The 19,133-nt window shown below is 53.0% G+C and overlaps 1 protein-coding gene and 1 non-coding gene across 2 annotated transcripts in view; both read left to right on the forward strand.

The window, feature by feature from the left end:
* The first annotated feature begins 5,887 nt into the window (after nucleotides 1-5,887).
* On the forward strand, nucleotides 5,888-5,995 carry LOC147663484 (U6 spliceosomal RNA). Its single transcript, XR_015305307.1, has one exon. It is a non-coding gene; the product is annotated as a U6 spliceosomal RNA (small nuclear RNA).
* Nucleotides 5,996-18,687: 12,692 nt separating this feature from the next.
* Nucleotides 18,688-19,133, forward strand: part of SLC22A15 (solute carrier family 22 member 15) — a 107,735-nt gene continuing 107,289 nt past the window's right edge. Inside the window, exon 1 of the mRNA XM_086950415.1 lies at nucleotides 18,688-18,760. The gene's annotated coding sequence lies outside the window, so the exon portion shown is untranslated. The remainder of the gene's footprint in view (nucleotides 18,761-19,133) is intronic.

A 19,133-nucleotide genomic window follows, 5' to 3' on the forward strand; every position in this document is an offset into this window, starting at 1 on the left:
GTCGCTTTGTGAATGAGTGGAGAGATACCCTGTTAGACATGCCTGTTGAGGATAGGATGTCATATGCTCATATGAAGGATGCTTTAATGTTGCGGTATGGCCTAACCCCCGAGAAGTACAGACAAGCTTTTAGAGAATGTAAGAAGTTGCCTGGTACGACGTGGGTTGAATATGTGTCTTATTTTTGCAGAGCCATGGATGGTTGGGTGAAGGGCAGCAAAGTGGAAAGTTATGAAGCTCTTTATGATTTGTTTGCTTGGGAGCATTTGTCTAATAACTGTTTTCCAGAGCTGCGCCAGCACCTGATTGATAGCAAGATATCTAACCCTAGAAAACTTGCTGAGGAGGCGGACCGCTGGGTCAGTACCAGGGTCCACAAGGGTCCAGTGGGAGACTCAGCCAAAGGTGGGCAGGGTCCCCAGCAGAAGAGTGGGGGGGACAAGGGTAAACAGAAGGAGTCTCATAAAGGGCCCAAAGTAATCCCCAAGGGAACCAAGGGAAAGGTTCCCAGCCTCCCCCTGAGAAGAAGCCAGGGGCCCCGACGGGTAGACCTGTTCATAGGGGCCCCCTAACCTGCTACACTTGTGGGCAGGTGGGACACCGGTATTACGATCCCCAGTGTCCCATGAAGAAATCGAATGCACCGCCGAGTGCACCCCCCGTCAGTTGGCGAGTGTAGCCCTGGGAGGGGAGGAGATGGTTGTCCATGGTGGGAGGGGTCCCGCAGAAATGTCCCTGGTCTCGCTTGGAGACATGCAAATGGTCCCTCCACCCCCTCTGCCTAGTAACACTAGTAAATATAGGCAGTGGGTGACCATTAATGGCCATAGAGTGGAAGCTCTCAGAGACACCGGAGCGAGTGTGACAGCTGTCAAGTGTCACTTGGTGTCCAGAGAGCAGGTGGTTCCCCACGCATTCTACCCCGTGATAACTGCCGACAACTCCCAGAAAGAGTGTGATGTGGCTCAGGTTTCCTTTGAATGGGGGGGAGTTTCAGGTACTCTTCAGGTTGCTGTGAGGCCCGCCATGCCTGTCGATTGTCTCCTGGGCAAGGATTTAGAAGACTCCCCTTGGGCAAAGGTGGAGAGAGAGGCGCATTTGAAAATGTTGGGCGTGCCAGAGTGGGTGTGTGCAACCACTCGATCGATGACAGCGAGTAAGGGTGTCGATGGGGTCCCGGAGCCTGAAAGTATGGCCCAGGACCCAGCTGTGAAGAGAAGAGGCAGGAGGCGCGGGAATCCGGCCCCCGTAGTTCCCGTGGTCCAGGAGGAGGTAGACCCTGAGGGGGATGCCCTGGAGCCCACAGGGGAACAAATTGCCGAACTGGGAGACTTGTCCGAGCTGACTCATTGGCAGCAGGATGGTGGTCCCTCCAGGGAGGAATTCTGTGCCGAACAGAAGGTGTGCCCTTCTCTTGTGGGCATGAGGCAGCAGGCCTCATCCCAATCCTCAGGTGATCAGTCAGGGTCACATTTTGTGTACTGGGAGAACGACCTCCTGTATAGCGAGCCTAAGGCTGCTGAGCCTGGGTCAGCCCATGTGCTGGTGGTACCCCAGCGCTTCAGAGCCTTCCTACTGGGTTTGGCTCATGACGTTCCGTTAGCTGGACATCTGGGGCAGGACAAGACCTATGACAGGCTTGTCACCCATTTTTATTGGCCTCAGATGCGAAGGGATGTAGACATCCATTGCAAGACTTGTCACACTTGCCAGGCAAGTGGGAAAAGCGGAAGGAAGCAGAAGGCTCCCCTCCAACCTTTTCCAGTGGTCAGCACCCCCTTTGACCGGGTGGGTATTGACATTGTTGGGCCCCTGGACCCCAAGACAGCCCTGGGCAACAGGTTCATCCTGGTCTTGGAGGACCATGCCATACGGTACCCGGAAGCCATCCCTCTCAGAACAGTGACGGCCCCCGTGGTGGGACGGGCACTGATGGGTGTTTTCTCCCGGATGGGGTTCCCCAGAGAGGTGGTGTCAGACCGGGGCACCAACTTCATTTCGAACTATATGAAGTCTCTGTGGAAGGAGTGTGGGGTAACCTACAAGTTCACCACTCCTTACCACCCTCAAGGAAATGGGCTGGTTGAGAGATTCAACCGGACCCTGAAAGGCATGATCATGGGTCTCGAAGAACCAATGAGGCGGAAATGGGACGTCCTCTTGCCATGCCTGTTGTTTGCTTACCGAGAGGTGCCGCAGAAGTCTCTAGGGTTCAGCCCCTTTGAGCTCTTATACGGTCACCCGGTAAGAGGGCCTTTGAGTCTGGTCAAGGAAGGCTGGGAGCAATCTCCCAGGAAACCTCCCCAGGATGTATACAGTTACATGCTGGCCTTTCGGAACCAGACTAGGCGCTTCAGAGAACTTGCTCAGGCAAATCTGGAGGCCAGCCAGGAGGAGATGAAGCGTTGGTATGATCGGAATGCCACTCTGGTAGAGCTTCAGCCTGGTCAGGAAGTGTGGGTCATGTCCCCTGTGGAACCTTGTGCGCTCAAGGACAGGTGGACTGGACCGTTTAAGGTTGTGGAGAAGAAGAGCGATGTCACCTACTTGGTGGACTTGAAATCTCCCAGGAACCCCTTGCGGGTCCTGCATGTCAACCGTTTGAAGCCCCACTTAGAAAGGTCCGAAGTGGGCATGCTCCTAGCTACAGATGCTGGAATGGAGGAGGAGAGTGAGCCGCTTCCTGACCTCCTGTGTGCTAAAGAGCAAGACGGGTCAGTGGATTGTGTGGTCCTCTCTGACACACTGACCCTTGAGCAGAAACAGGATTGTCGCCACCTGTTGGGACAATTCCCGGATCTGTTTTCCTTGGTTCCGGGTGTCACTCATTGGTGTGTCCATGACGTTGACACCGGAGACAGCCCTCCTGTGAAGCACAAGGCTTACAGGGTGACTGACAAGGTTAGAGCATACATTAAGAAGGAGGTCTCCAAAATGTTTGCATTAGGGGTGATTGAGTCCTCTAGCAGTCCTTGGGCCAGCCCAGTGGTCTTGGTCCCGAAGGCTTCAGCGCCTGGTGCTTCACCCGAACTCCGGTTCTGCGTGGATTACCGAGGACTCAATTCGGTCACGAAGACTGACGCGCACCCCATCCCCAGAGCTGATGAGCTCATCGATCGGTTGGGGGCTGCCCGGTACCTCAGTACGTTTGATCTAACGTCTGGGTACTGGCAGATCGCCTTGACTGATGGGGCAAAGAAGAGGTCCGCATTCTCAACACCAGATGGGCTATACCAGTTCCGGGTGATGCCCTTTGGGATGAAGAATGCCCCTGCCACCTTCCAGAGGTTGGTCAACCAGGTCTTGGCCGGACTGGAGGATTTCAGTGCCGCCTACCTGGACGACATCGCAGTGTTCAGCGCCAGCTGGGAGGAACACTTGCGCCACCTCCAGGAAGTGTTGTTGGCCCTGCGCGGAGCAGGCCTCACAAATCAAAGCCAGTAAGTGCCAGATTGGGCAGGGTTCGGTGGTGTACTTGGGGCACCAAGTAGGGAGCGGCAAGGTTGCCCCCCTGCAACCCAAGATTGATACCATCCTGGCTTGGGCACCGCCCAAAACCCAAACTCAGGTGAGAGCCTTCCTAGGACTCACGGGTTATTACAGGAGGTTTGTCAAGGATTACGGTAACATTGTGCACCCCTTGACTTCGCTGACTTCCAGGAAGCAGCCACGAAACGTGATCTGGACTGATGCCTGTCAAACGGCCTTCGACACCCTGAAAACTGCAATGTGCACAGCACCTATACTCCAGGCACCCGACTTTTCGAAAGAATTTATTGTCCAGACGGACGCTTCAGAGCATGGCGTGGGGGCTGTTCTAGCTCAGGCAAATGAAGAGGGCCGAGACTTGCCTGTAGCCTTCATCAGTAGGAGGTTACTTCCCAGGGAAACGAGGTGGAGTGCGATAGAGAGAGAAGCATTTGCTGTGGTCTGGGCGCTGAAGAAGCTAAGACCCTACCTGTTTGGGACTCACTTCCGAGTTCAGACAGACCACAGGCCCCTCAGATGGTTGATGCAGATGAGGGGTGAGAATCCGAAACTGTTGAGGTGGTCCATTTCCCTACAGGGGATGGACTTTACGGTGGAACACCGCCCTGGTACAGATCACGCCAATGCTGATGGTCTGTCCAGATTTTTCCGCCTTAGTGATGAGGACTCCCTAGGTCAAGGGTAGTTCTCCCCACATTTCAGCTGGAGGGGACACGTGTTAGACCTGACATCATTGGCTTGAGTCTCTCCTCCATTTTTTCTGTTTGCCTCTACTGTTTTTCGATGCTTTGGGCGCTGTGCCACTGCTGATCAGTGCCATAGCGCAAGTGCTCCCTATGTTAAATTGATGTATCTATTGTATCCATGTTTGGCTTATTTGGTTTACTGTCAGTCCCTAGTCTAGTGCACCAGGAGTGCCGGGGCTTGTAAATACAAATACCGCTCGTGGGCTTGCAGCACGTGTTGTGCCACCCACAGGAGCGGCCTCGTAAAAGAATGTCTATGGGTCGGTCATTGCGAGACCCACGTGCAGCCTAGTGCTGTCACGCAGGCTGCGCAAGTATACCTACTTGCCAGCCCCTCAAACCTTCCCTTGACTTCATGTTAGTCACCCCTATGGTAGGCCCACGGGCCGGGTGCATTGTAAGTGTAAGGTAGGACACGCCTGACCAAGTTGGCATGTCCTGATAGTGAACAACCGCCATCTTCGTTCTTCACTATTGAGAGGTAGCCTGCTCTCCCTTAGTTAGAATGGGTCGCCGGGATTATTAACGCTATGATCCTAGCTGGCTCAGGGAGCACGGTGCAATGTCGAGTTTGGTATCCCTGAACTCGGGGTTTAATTACGCATCCGTTGGTGTGGATGGTTTTTGGACTCTGGGTTCGAAAATAGCACTTTTAGAAAGTGTCTATTTTCGTGTCTAACCATTTCTGGTTTCTGCTGGTCTTGCGTGTGTGTGACAGGAGCTGGGTGGCTCCAAGAGGTCTGGATGAGTCAGTGTGGGATGAGTGGGACTTTTGCGTTGAGAGTAGGGGGAGAGTAGTTGTTGATAGCCTGCCCTGCCTGGTACAATGCTGTCTCCACCTCCTGCCAAGCGGCTGATGGCTCTGTGCCTGCCATGGACGATCCTAGCCCCACCTCCTGCCAGGAGGCCGACAGCTCTGCTCCTGCCAGTGTCAATGCTGGCTCCACCTCCTGCTGGGCATCTGAGGACCCAGCCCTGCTCAGTGAATAGGCCAGGTGCTTCTGCCTGGCTCCACCCACAACAGACCCAGGATGTTGGGAAAGTCCCCGGCATGGACAAAGGGATCAAAGCCGAAAAGGGGTATAAGAGAAGGACCCCTGAACCAAGAATTTAGATCACTTCTGACAAGGAACCCTGTAACCAAGGACAAGAGGCCTACTGATCTGAGGACTTGCCCACCCCTTCTGCCAGTGTGCTGTTTGCTGGGGGGAATCTTCCTCTCTGTTCCTGGCTCCCATTGGTTCCTTCAGCACGGTTCTGCCTCCCGGGGCTTTGGTCGGGTTGGTGCCGCTGTGTCCCTTTCGGTTGTTCCCCTTGCAGTCTGGCATTCCTCTCTTCCTGGTGGGTGATTTTTGGCTTCCCTAGGTATGGGAGTCACCTGTTTTTCATGTTCCCATCCATCCAGCTGATCAGAGGTTTACTGCGGTTTGCGGTGGTTGGGTACCGTTTCCTGTTTTCAGGTGTTACCTTTCAGCCTCTCTCCTGCTCCTCAGGTTTTTTTTGCCACAGCGCTGGCTCCTGCTGTGGGGGTTTGCTGTCCTGGTTCCAGTTTCTGGGGTCGTATTGGGTTTGGCCGTTCCTCGTCTGGTTCCTGTCCGGGGGCTTCAGTTTCTCAGGACCGGTTTGACGCTTTGCAGGGAGCTGTTTTCCCAGTGCTTGCTTTGGCGGCTCATATGCAAATATATTGAACGATACTGGGAGGGTTGGCATGGCCCCTGCGCATGGATGACACACAATTTCATGAGGCTTTCCATATGTCCAGATCTGTTCTCTGCCCTGTTGGCTCTTCTGCGGATTCTGCTGGGTCACCCTTCTGCCCGGCTCAGGGTTGGTTGTGGGTCTGGAGTGTGGTGGTTGCCTTGTGTCACCTCGAGCAATAGCATGTCTGGAGCTCCAGCCGTAGGGTTAAAGGAACTGGCAAAACCAAGGTGGCATGGGCGAGACCTGTTAGCTCTGCCAATGCTTATTTGCATGGGTGCGACCTGTTGGCTGTGCCAGTGGTTGTTTGCACGGGCGCGACCTGTTGGCTTTGCCAATGCTTGTTTGTATGGGATGTGACATGTTGGTTTTGCCAGTGCTTGTTTGAATGGGGTGTGACCTGTTGGATTTGCCAGAGGTTGTTTGCACGGGCGCGACATGTTGGCTTTGCCAGTGCTTGTTTGCATGGGCGCGACCTGTTGGCTTTGCCAATGTTTGTTTGTATGGGGGTGTGACATGTTGGCTTATTCAGTGCTTGTTTGCATGGGGTGTAACCTGTTGCCCCCGCAGTCACCAGCCCACCCGCCGGACCTACGACGCCACCGAACTCAACGCACCCAACGCCGGCCGAACTCCGGGTTGCTCACGAGCCACACCCACAGACCCTTCTGCTGCCACTCCTGCTGTGAAAAATGAATACAATCTTGGTGAACATTATCTGCGCCATCTTGCCCCCTTTTCGAGCCCAGTCGTGCGCGTAAGCGGCAGCCATTTTGAATGCCATGGCCTCCCTGCCCCTCGCTGATAGCCAGCGCGTCTCTCTCTCTCTCTTAACCTCACAAGCATTCCCCCACACACTGACAACCCCCGCTCTCTCATGTCTTGGGTCATAAACCCCTCTCCAGCGCAGTTTCACCACTGAATCTCATCCTGTTCCCAGCGCGACACCTCCCCTCATTCCTTTCATGGCCTCAAACCCTTTTGATGCAAACCCCCTTTTCCTGTATCCCCGTTTGTCTTCCCTGTTCCCAGGCCGCCACCTGGCTCTGCGGATACTGTTTATTACCCCGTACAGTAGGAAGCCTCCCCTCCCCATCAAAAGACCCCCGAACCGATCAAAGCCCCCACCCCATGAGATCCGATCAACCCCCATGCATTCCGTGAATCGGCGGAATGCCCTGCTGTGTGACAACTATCACCTGTTGTGACCGGGGTGGGGAATCCGACTGTAAATGTATGTGGGAACGGGTCTGAAGGGGAGATTCCGAGGATGTTCTTTCTAGTACTAAAATATTGCGAGAATGTGTTATGTGTAATAAAGGTCGTAAACTCCAGTATAAGAGGCCAGGCCTCAGAGATGTGGTTGGAGCACCTCGTGACGATACTTGCTGTCTGAATTGATGTGTTCTCCTCCGGAGAGAATAAAATCCTCGTTTCCCGCCTTCCAGTCTCCAGCGCCTGCTTCTTCATTGATTAATATTGGTGGGTCATAGAGGCGATACCGCCGGGCAACATAAAGGGGTCTTTGGTTACCGGTTGTCTTTGGAACCCCTTTTAACAATTGGCGTCCCAAACGTGGGGCCCATCAGCGACTCGTGGATCCAGTGGGAGAGGTCCTGACGACAGAGTGAACGACTGCAACGATCGGAAGGTACCCTGTCCGATAGACCCTCGTCTGACAGCCGATCATCCGAACTTCACTGGTTCCGAACAGACCTCTCTCGAGTGATCTGCGGTCCTGACTGGGAACCATCAGGAGTGCCACGAGAAGTACGGAGAGAAGAGGACGATCGGGCGCTGGATTCGGAAGACGAGAAACTGTCCATGCGGTCCGGGTAAGGTCGTGTAAACACGACGAATTGCGAAAGTGATAGATAATTGAAAGAAATTGATAATTGTTGTGAAAATACTAGTATTACTCTTTGTTAATTTATTGGAGATTCACTGTTTGCAAACGGAGAAACAACAGGCTCTCCCTTTATAAACAGCGAAGGATAGGTACGCACCCGTCGGACCTATTTTTCTCCCCCACTGAACAATTGCCCCTTCGCCCCATTGATTAACGGTTATAGATTGTTTTCTGGAGATTCTCTGTCTGAAAACAGGGAAGATTAGGTCCCCTCTTTACAGATAGTGAAAGGGTAGGTGACGCGAACCTTTGCGAGCCTACTTATTCTCCCCATTGACCATATTGATTTTTTATTTTTGACCTAACGTTGATTGATTGCTCAGAATTGGTTCATGAGGTATTCACTACGTGCAAACAACGTAGAATAGAAATATTCTGTCTAGTCTTTGCGCGCAGTGATAAGATAGGTAGTGCTGACTATTATCCCATTGTGATCCGTCATGCCTGTCTTCTCCCCACTGGTTAGTAGCCTGTTTAACCCGGACCGCTTATTAGAGATGAACCATCCGGCTCCGCTGGAAGGCACCCCTAATAAGGACATGTTCATGAAGCATGGATTAATTGCTATAGCCTATAGTGAACTGTGGCATAATTATACAAAAAGGGATCGAGAAAAACAGTGGCCACTGAGAGGATCCTTTGATCTCGACAAAATAGAAACAGTAGAAATAGCCCTTCGTAGGAATGAAACAACACCTATTATGCTCGATAGCCTCGGTATGTGGCGCAAAGAAGCCGCGCAACGAAGGGAAGGCGACGAATTCAGAAAAGGTGAGGGGACACGACGGATAACCCTCCAAACGTCCAGTAGGCAAAGGGAAGGGCCAGCGATGGCACAGTCCCAAGGAGTAGACATGAAAAGCGAACGGTGTAAAGGGATGTGCCGACAAGCCAACCCCGGAACACAACGACCCGAAGGTAATCCCCCGACATTACGCACAGGACGGACAGATTTAAAACAAAACCAATGTGCTTTCTGTAAATGTCTTGGACACTGGAAAGCCCAATGCCCGACTCTGCAAAGCATAGGTAAGAATGGAGGGTTGACAGAAAGGACGGACCGACAAAAAGGAAAAAGACGTGAGATAAAAACCAATCAGACTAGTGCAGACAGAACAGACAGGACCACCCCGTTTGACTATGCCCGGTGGCACAGATTTCGTCAGGCCAATTTTAACGACATGTTAGAATTCTGGGACTGATTGCTCTCTGTTGCTCCCCCACTCTGAAAAAACAAACACAACTGCAGGTCAGTGTAAACAACCCCCCGTTAAAGAAAAGACTCAAGGAAGCCAAGCGTCTATTATATAAACTTAGGATTTAATTACGGTAAAGAAAACACACAACCAACGGAAAATAGAATAACTAGTAGAACTCTCACTAAAACAAACTTTACTGATAGGAAAAATACAAAACGTGTTATGCTCACTCCGGAAGTCCTCCAATGTAACAGTTCGATGGTCCCGCCCATCCGGAACACCTAGCACGTGTGGGGCGGGGCCTGCCAGCAACCATGGGCCAAAAAGGAGATTGCTGGCGAGAAGGTCCTGGAGGCTCCACCAAGCAGGCAAATGAAATGGTCTTCCCATACTGCCCTTCCAGGGATGGCGTCCCCCGGGCCGCAGGTAGGGAGGGGGCGGCTGCAAATGACCCCCCTCCCTCGTATCTTCTGGTCCGGCCATCACGAATTCCTCCATCGAACGGATGCAGGGTGGGCAGGGAGGAAGAGGCGACGCGGACGAGCCTCTTCCACCTCCACAGGTAGGAGGCTTCCCTGCCCTGGTCCGGCGCCGATGTCCTCCAGCCGGACGACAGCCATATACCTGCGCTGCACAGGACTTATAATGTCCGGCTGGTATATTTCCGTAATACAGGACATACAATGCCCGCCTCGTATATTTTCTCAGTACAGGACATACAAGACCCGGCTGGTATACTTACGCAGCACAGGACATACAATGTCCGACGGGCATATTTGCGGAGCACCGGATGTACAGTGGTCCCCCAAGAGTCGGAATCAGGGGTGTAGGGTGGTCATCATGTGCGCCCCTGATTCCAAGGGACGGCGTAGGATGCGCCGGGAAAGGAAGGCGGCACGGACGAGCCTTTCTCACCTCCCCAGACGAAGGCTCCACTGCTGCACCCTGGCGCCCCGAACCAAAAATGTCCAGCTCCAGCAGCATGATGCTCTGTCCTCCGCCATCACAAGAAGTTCCTTCCACTCCTGATGGATACGGCAAAGGTGGCTGCCACAAGGATCTCAAAATGGCGTCTGGGCCCTCGAAAAGGCGGGTCTAGGCCGCTGGAATAACTTTTGTCCAAAGTTGCAACTTGGGCACTTGCCCACCTGGGCGCAAGCCCCCACCATCGACAAACATCCCCTCGACTTTGAAGATTCTACCAAAGTCCCAAGGGCCCTCGACCCCTTCAGGCTTCCGGTGAGGAACAGTTGCATTGATCTCAAATGAAATAACCACGGCACAGCAACAAGATGGCGGTGCTCTCGTGTCTGCATCAGCTTCCGTCTGAACCACCCAGGAACATTATGGGCTAACGAACTTGAGTAAGTTCCGGCTGAACATCAACATGACCCGGTAAGAAAGACTCTACTCCCTCCCTCTCTTGATTGACAGTCCACACCACCAGCCCCTCTGTTAGCACAGCTTTCTTTTGAACTGCCGAAAGGGACTCTGGTCCAAACCGCCAATTGTCGGGGATATTTTGCCCCTGATGCTACTTCCGGACTAAACCGGCCTCGCCCAAAATGGCGCTGGTATCAATGGAAACTAACGAATGCCTCGTGGTGTTCCTTAGCTAATGAAACTTGATGTACTAAGATATATATATATATATATGTACGAACCATTGCGCACTCGATGTTAAAGGGAGGAGGGTTCACTTGGCGAACATTTAAGAAGGGTTCCGTAAAATGTTGATTTCAATGAACAATCTATTTTCGATATTTGTTGTAACTGATACATAACGTCGCTTATGATGCATACCCACGGTATATATCTAGGAAATGTGATTACGATGAGCTCGACTGTGTTTCCATTTATGAACTGAAATGCCCCTGATTTCTCCGTCACGCAATGAAATGTTTTTTGGTTACTTGCAAATAATTAATTAGACCTTTTTTTACATGTTCTTGTGCTACAAAATAACCCCCTACTGTATGTGCTTCCATCGACGACATATCAGACCAAAATATGAATTACGCTCTCACATTTCACGTACTGAATAATTCTGCAAATAAAGGTTTTAACAACTATGAATAAGCATCGCATACTTTTGTAAATGTGGGTATCGGTGGGAGGGTTTTTCTGTGCAACCGTTCTGCTCCTCTTTTTAAGGTTATCTGAAGAAGTGGTTGTTCGGCCCTGGATTAATGATCGAATCAAAGGTATGATACGTTGCCTCCAAAATATGCGACTAAGCCCAGGAACTAACGTTTGAAGAAGGACCTCGACTTCTGGGAATGGGTAAAGTAAATCGGGGTGATTGATAAATTGTTATAAAGATATGGTGATCGAAGGTACTAAGGTACAGGGTTGAACGACGAACTGATATGCTTTAGAACATCACAGCTTTGGGAATGATTTAGGGATCCCGAAGGCCGGATACATCTACAAACCCGGGTACCTCACGCTAGGCACCTCTGATTCTCTTTTTTTAACGTTTCACTACACACGATCCTTAATGCCTTCCTCGAACCTCCCCATGAACAACCTATCACATTACCTGCCCCCATGACTTTAGGAAACCAGAACCCTAAGGGATTATATCCCGAAGAGATGAATACGAGTATGCAGTAAGTAAAGGACTTTCGTGCCCATACATTTGATGTGTTTGAATGTTGTCCTCCCACTCCCCCCTTTTCCCTCCTTTTTCCCTCTGCAGGTTACGTTAGAATCCCGATTAGAGTATCCTAAGGAATCTGGAACCACGTCACGCCCGATGCATGAAGACGGACTAGCGCTGCAAAACGGCGCAATGAGGACGCTCTCACGACCTTTTTACCTGGTCTAATGCTCTTCTGTCCCGAAACTGCATGCCTTCTACCTCCTAACACAGACCCGAAACGCCTAAACGTCGGGTAACGCACTGAATAGCCCAAACAATACACGGTCATTCTCTATGTCCCATGTGTACTGTTTTGCCTATTGTCTCTCTCTCTCTCTATCTCTTACTCTATCTCTCTCTCTGTCTCTGTCTGTCTCTCACTCACTCTTCCACCCCTCCACGCTTTCCCTTTTCCTAGCAACTGGCACCTAATTGGCGAACCTGGTGCGCCTCCTGATTGGCCCCAAATACTACAAGTATTTGCACAAATTTGTCCTAAATAAAATTGTATCGGCACCACGTTACTACCTCTCCCTTTCTGCTCAAATATGGATGAAAATTAAATTGACCGATAGGAAAGGGACAGGTAAGACGACTAAGGTTCCCTAAATTTGACCCACCCTCAGGGAACTATTTGTCAGTGGCCTCTATGATAAAATGTGTCTGTGGTAATGCGACCATTCCCATTGAAAATTGTCTCCGTACCCCAAGCTGTAAGAAATGATCGAGACACCCCCATCTGCCCAAAATGCCCCCAGTTTGGTATCAGCCACCCTGAACGAGGACTTGAAGAATGCCCCTTGCTCCGATTCGCTGTGTTCCTCATCGTTTTCCATAAGATCCCTCCTTCCCGGAGGATAAGTTTAATAATTATTGTTTCAAACCACCCCTCCCGAGTTTTTTTTTGTAGTAACCAGGTTGCGAGGATTTATATAGAAAGTTAGAAGGATGTGTGCAAAGTTGAAAATTAGATTGAAAATCGAAAGAACTTGTTGCAGTAAGCCTGGTTGATAATAAAATGTTTTTATGTAATGCAAACTTGTTTAGCCTATGTTCACCCCTCAGAAGGATGCCTATCAGACTATGGTGAATAGCACGTTACACTTTTTCGTAAAATACAAGGCCCTGAAGACCAGCCTAGCCTTGCAAGACTCGTACTAGGGAAATAGGTCTCTACCAGAAGAACTGACATCTACTATAATAGACTTATGCAATACATGAGTACCAGACCTCGTACCTATTACAAATGAACGTAATGACCATCATAGCGCCAAAGAATTAGCCACAAAAGGAAGTTGTAAGGAATCCAGCAAACCCATCATCAATTGCTTATACGCTAGCCGCAAGAATCTCCAATGTAGCGAGTGCTTACCCCAGTTGCTTGGTGTTGGGAGAGAATTAGACTTATGTAATTACCTTCTTCTGCAATATCTCTAAAGACTGTCTTTTCAAAACTCATTTAAGGGTATCACTGTCGGAGGAGAAAGAGACCGGATGTGGGAGCACGCGGCCTGACAGCGGATTGCGGAACATCAGCGACGGAGGCCGAGGCGAGACCACAGCAGTAAGGAGACACCGGACGGGGCATGGTTTCAGACAAAGCTAAGGAAAGGGCTGACCTGAAGCCCCTGCTATATGATCAACGTGTGCCAAAAGCCCCCGCTCTCTGAACATGGTTACGGACTCGCCTGTCGAAAACTCTCCGCCTCCCCCTGATCTGTTCCCGACTTGGCCTTGCTCCATCCCCTCCTCCTCCGACCTACCATAAGGACTGTTCACACCCGCACCTTTCCATCCGAACTCCCAAGTTCCTTCAAATCCTACTGAGCTACTCAGAGAAGAGTACTCCCTGCGTCAGAAGGGAGGGAGCTCCGACTAAATAGACCACGAACTATGTTAAACCCCAGAACGGTGACCTAGAACTCCACCAAGGGTCGCCCCCGAAGAAAAGATAAACAAAGTCTGTGGTCCTGCCCGCTACCAAACACCCTGAAGATGATGGAAGCAACAGGAAATGCCCATCACAGAGACTCAAGACACGAACAGATCTCACAATTCTGGAACAATCGCATTTTTTTTTTGCAAATCAATGCTCTGCGCTACAAAAGAAAGTGCACCTGTTCCAAAACCGTAACGCATTGCTCCTATGGGGTCTGGCGAAACAAAACAAAAAGTACCCCTGCCCGCAGACCTCCAACGACTCAATCCACATGAACATTTCTGTTGATAGGTAATCCAGATGCTCAACAGTGCTGACAGAAGACGACAAAGGACAACGAGAACTCTGACATTTTTACTGTATCTCCTTTCTCTCCCAATCGCCATTGGACTGACTATGCACCCGCCGTATACAAAGGACTTACTTATATGATAACTCACCAGTTCTTATTCTATGATCTGTACCCGACGCCCTCACTGTGTAATTCTAGTCTGATATTGCATTATGATGATTTTTCCTGCAACCAACTTAACAATGAACCCGCTTACTAGATGATGAGATTTTTCAATGTGATGTTTATAAAATGATGTATATGCGCAGTTCCTCTGCCTAAGTCCCCTCTCCCTTACTTGTGATTGCTGCATATAGGTGTAGATAGGAAATAGGCCAGCAAGATGTCTTGGAAATGTTAAAGGGAGGACTGTGAAAAATGAATACAATCTTGGTGAACATTATCTGCGCCATCTTGCCCCCTTTTCGAGCCCAGTCGTGCGCGTAAGCGGCAGCCATTTTGAATGCCATGGCCTCCCTGCCCCTCGCTGATAGCCAGCGCGTCTCTCTCTCTCTCTTAACCTCACAAGCATTCCCCCACACACTGACAACCCCCGCTCTCTCATGTCTTGGGTCATAAACCCCTCTCCAGCGCAGTTTCACCACTGAATCTCATCCTGTTCCCAGCGCGACACCTCCCCTCATTCCTTTCATGGCCTCAAACCCTTTTGATGCAAACCCCCTTTTCCTGTATCCCCGTTTGTCTTCCCTGTTCCCAGGCCGCCACCTGGCTCTGCGGATACTGTTTATTACCCCGTACAGTAGGAAGCCTCCCCTCCCCATCAAAAGACCCCCGAACCGATCAAAGCCCCCACCCCATGAGATCCGATCAACCCCCATGCATTCCGTGAATCGGCGGAATGCCCTGCTGTGTGACAACTATCACCTGTTGTGACCGGGGTGGGGAATCCGACTGTAAATGTATGTGGGAACGGGTCTGAAGGGGAGATTCCGAGGATGTTCTTTCTAGTACTAAAATATTGCGAGAATGTGTTATGTGTAATAAAGGTCGTAAACTCCAGTATAAGAGGCCAGGCCTCAGAGATGTGGTTGGAGCACCTCGTGACGATACTTGCTGTCTGAATTGATGTGTTCTCCTCCGGAGAGAATAAAATCCTCGTTTCCCGCCTTCCAGTCTCCAGCGCCTGCTTCTTCATTGATTAATATTGGTGGGTCATAGAGGCGATACCGCCGGGCAACATAAAGGGGTCTTTGGTTACCGGTTGTCTTTGGAACCCCTTTTAACAATGCAAGTTCACCTGCATCCGGACCTGCACTATTCCAGCACCGACCAAGACCAAGACGAGCAACAGCAGCAGCCACCTGAAGTGCATCCTGCTCAACACCCGCTCCGTCCACAGACACGCCGCCGAGCTCTGGAACCTGCTCGACACAACTTCACCAGACGTCGCCTTCCTCACGGAAACCTGGATGAATGCCTCTTCAGCGCCCGACATCGCCATCCCAGACGGCTACAAGATCATCCGAAGGCACCGCATCAACCAGACCGGAGGAGGCATCGCCATCATCCACAAGAACACCATCCGCATCACGACCAACACGACGACACCCTCGCACCCGCACTTCCAGGTCCACATCAACCCCAAGACCACCCTCAGAGGCACCCTCATCTACAGACCCCCGGGACCACGCACACAATTCAGCGAAGACAGCGCCGACTTCATCAGCCCTCACGCCCTCCCCTCCGCTGACTACATCCTCCTCGGGGACCTCAACTTCCACCTGGAAAACAACAACGACCGCAACACCACCACCCTGCTGGACAACCTCGCAAACCTCGGACTCAAGCAGCTGGTGACCACCCCCACCCACTACGCCGGACACACACTCGACCCCGTCTTCTCATCCAGCAAGGACATCACTTTCAGCCACGCCACCGGACTCCACTGGACGGACCACAGCTGCGTCCACTTCAGCTTCAGAAGGACCACGCTCCACCACCACCAGCAACAGGTTGCACGCAGAAGCTGGAACAAGATCACAGCCAACCAGCTCGCGACTTCCCTGAGCAAGAACCCTCCCACCAGCGCAACGAACCCCAGCCAAGCGGCCACCAACCTCACGAAGTGGATCAGCGACTGCGCAGACGACCTCGCCCCCTGAGGACCCCGCCTAGCAGACCCGGCAGCAAGAAAGCCCCATGGTTCACCGACGAACTCAAGAGCTCCAAGAAGAACTGCCGAGCCCTCGAGAGAACCTGGCGCGAGACCCTACACCGGACAACATGACTGCCCTCAAGCTCGCCACCCGAAAACACCACCAACTTATCCACGCCACCAAGAAAACTGCATTCAAGGAACGACTGGACAACAACGCACACAACAGCAAGGAACTCTTCAACATCGTTAAAGAGCTCTCCAACCCCAACGCCAGAAACAACTACATCACCCCTTCGCAAGACCTCTGCAACTCCCTCGCCTCCTACTTCCACAACAAGATCGCGGACATACACAACAGCTTCAGCACTCAACCGACGCACGCCACGACCGAACCACCGCCCCCCACCACCACCCTCCGCGCCTGGACCCCGATCAGCAAAGAAGACACCGTCCGCACGATGAACTCCATCCACTCCGGATCTCCGACCGACCCCTGTCCTCACCACGTCTTCAACAAGGCCGCTGTCATCGCACCCCACCTGCGGGACATCATCAACACCTCCTTCAACACCGCTACCTTCCCGGAGAGCTGGAAGCACGCCGAACTCAGCGCTCTACTAAAGAAGCCATCAGCCGACCCCACCGACCTCAAGAACTACCGCCCCATCTCGCTGCTCCCGTTCCCTGCAAAAGTCATCGAGAAGACCGTCAACAAGCAGCTGGCCGCCTTCCTCGAGACGAACGGATCCCTCGACCTCTCGCAGCCTGGCTTCCAGGCCAACCACAGCACCGAGACCGCCCTGATCGCAGCCACCGATGACATCCGAGCCCTGCTCGACAACGGAGAAACAGCAGCCCTCATCCTCCTAGACCTCTCCGCGGCCTTCGACACTGTATGCCACCGTACACTAGTGCAGCGACTCAGCAACGTCGGAATCCAGGAGAAGGCACTGGAGTGGATCATCTCCTTCCTCGCCGGAAGGACACAGAGAGTCCGCCTCCCCCGTTCAGATCTGAAGCCACCGAAGTCATCTGCGGCGTTCCTCAAGGCTCCTCGCTCAGTCCAACCCTCTTCAACGTCTACATGAGCCCCCTTGCGGCCATCGCACGCCAACACAACCTCAACATAATCTCCTACGCCGACGACACCCAGCTGATCATCTCCCTCACCAACGACCCCACCACCGCCAGAGCCAACCTCCACGAAGGGATGAAAGAGGTAGCCGAATGGATGAAGAACAGCCGCCTGAAACTTAACTCGGACAAGACGGAAGTCCTCATCCTGGGATCCTCACCCTCCGCCTGGGACGACTCCTGGTGGCCCCCCGCCCTAGGCAGCGCACCCAAACCAACAGACCACGCACGCAACCTGGGCTTCATCCTGGACTCCTCCCTCTCCATGACCAGACAAGTCAACGCCGTCTCCTCGTCGTGCTTCAACATCCTGCGCATGCTACGGAAGATCTTCCGGTGGATCCCCACCGAGACCAGGAAGACGGTCACCCAGGCCCTCGTAACCAGCCGTCTGGACTACGGCAACTCCCTCTACGCCGGAACCACCGCCAAACTCCAGAAGAGACTCCAGCGGATCCAGAACGCCTCAGCACGACTCATCCTGGACATCCCCCGTCGCAGCCACATCTCCGGACACCTGAGAGATCTGCACTAGCTCCCGGTCAACAAGAGAATCACCTTCCGTCTCCTCACCCACGCACACAAAGCCCTACACAACCAAGGCCCAGGATACCTCAACAGCCGCCTCAACTTCTACGCTCCCAAACGCCAGCTCCGATCGACCGGCCACGCCCTCGCCGCCGTCCCCCGCATCCGTAGAGCCACCACAGGGGGACGGTCCTTCTCCTACCTCGCCGCCAAGACATGGAACTCCCTCCCCACCCACCTCCGCCTGACCCAGGACCATCTCACCTTCAGGAAACCGCTCAAGACCTGGCTGTAGAGCAGTAGCGGACCCCCCTCCCCTAGCGCCTTGAGACCCTCTGGGTGAGTAGTGCGCTATATAAATGCTTTGATTGATTGATTGGCTTTTTCAGTGCTTGTTTGCACGGGCGCGACCTGTTGGCTTTTGCCATTGCTTGTTTGCATGGGGTGCGACATGTTGGCTTTGCCAATGCTTGTTTTCAAAGTGGTCCGGTGTGGATGAATGGCCTCCAGACAGGGCTGCGATGGACCCGCGCGCGCACAGACACGTGTCCACTTCGCACTGGGTGGGTTCGCGCCCTGGAGACGGAAGGCGAGCAGCGCTGCAAGCGTGGCCGCCATCTTAGCGCAGATGGAGCTGAGGCCGGGACTGGAGAACGAGGGCCGCGCGCTCAGTCTGTGACGAAACCAGCCGGCCTCGAGCTGTAGGGAGCCACAAACTTAAAACTGGGAGTTTCGTCCCTCGGCTGAACACGAGGAAGCCGCAGACGGCCTGCTACTTTCCTTCGCTTCCTGTACCAACATGGCGACGACAAGGCTCTTCGTAGTCCTTCCTTAGTGTCACGTCCGTCACTAGGACCAGGCCTGTTTCCCGCGCGTGGCGTCACAGAGAGCGACGTCGGTGTCACGGGGAGCGGCCTGCAGCCAGGCCCCTCCCATGGGGCGGAGCGATGGGCGGAGCTTCCGTATCAGAGGAGAGGGCGGGGCCGCAGAGGTAACAGAGGGAGAGCCCGGGACAGAGAGAGAGGTCAGTGCTCGGGGACAGCCCATGCCAGGGGGAGGAGGAGAGGGGTGCCCAGGGTCACAGGGGGCGTCTGCAGCCTCTGCATCACCAGCCCCACTGCAAGGCCCAGACCCTGCCCACCCCAGGGCAGTGCCAGGCTGGAGGAGAGGTGCCCAGGGGGCGTCTGCAGGCATCCACTGCTGCCCTGCATCAGCAGCCACACCTGCCCACCCCAGGGCAGTGCCAGAGGCTACTGCCTATACCTGCCCACACCTGGACAGTGACAGGTACTAAAGATTCATCCCATCCCCAGAGCAGGGGCATTCAGACCACCTGAGCCCTGCCCAGCTGCTCCTGCACCACAGCCCCACTGCAGGGCACTGCCCATACCTGCCCA

Source organism: Lissotriton vulgaris, unplaced genomic scaffold (genome assembly GCF_964263255.1).
Source record: "Lissotriton vulgaris unplaced genomic scaffold, aLisVul1.2 SCAFFOLD_2637, whole genome shotgun sequence".
NCBI classification, from domain to species: domain Eukaryota; kingdom Metazoa; phylum Chordata; class Amphibia; order Caudata; family Salamandridae; genus Lissotriton; species Lissotriton vulgaris.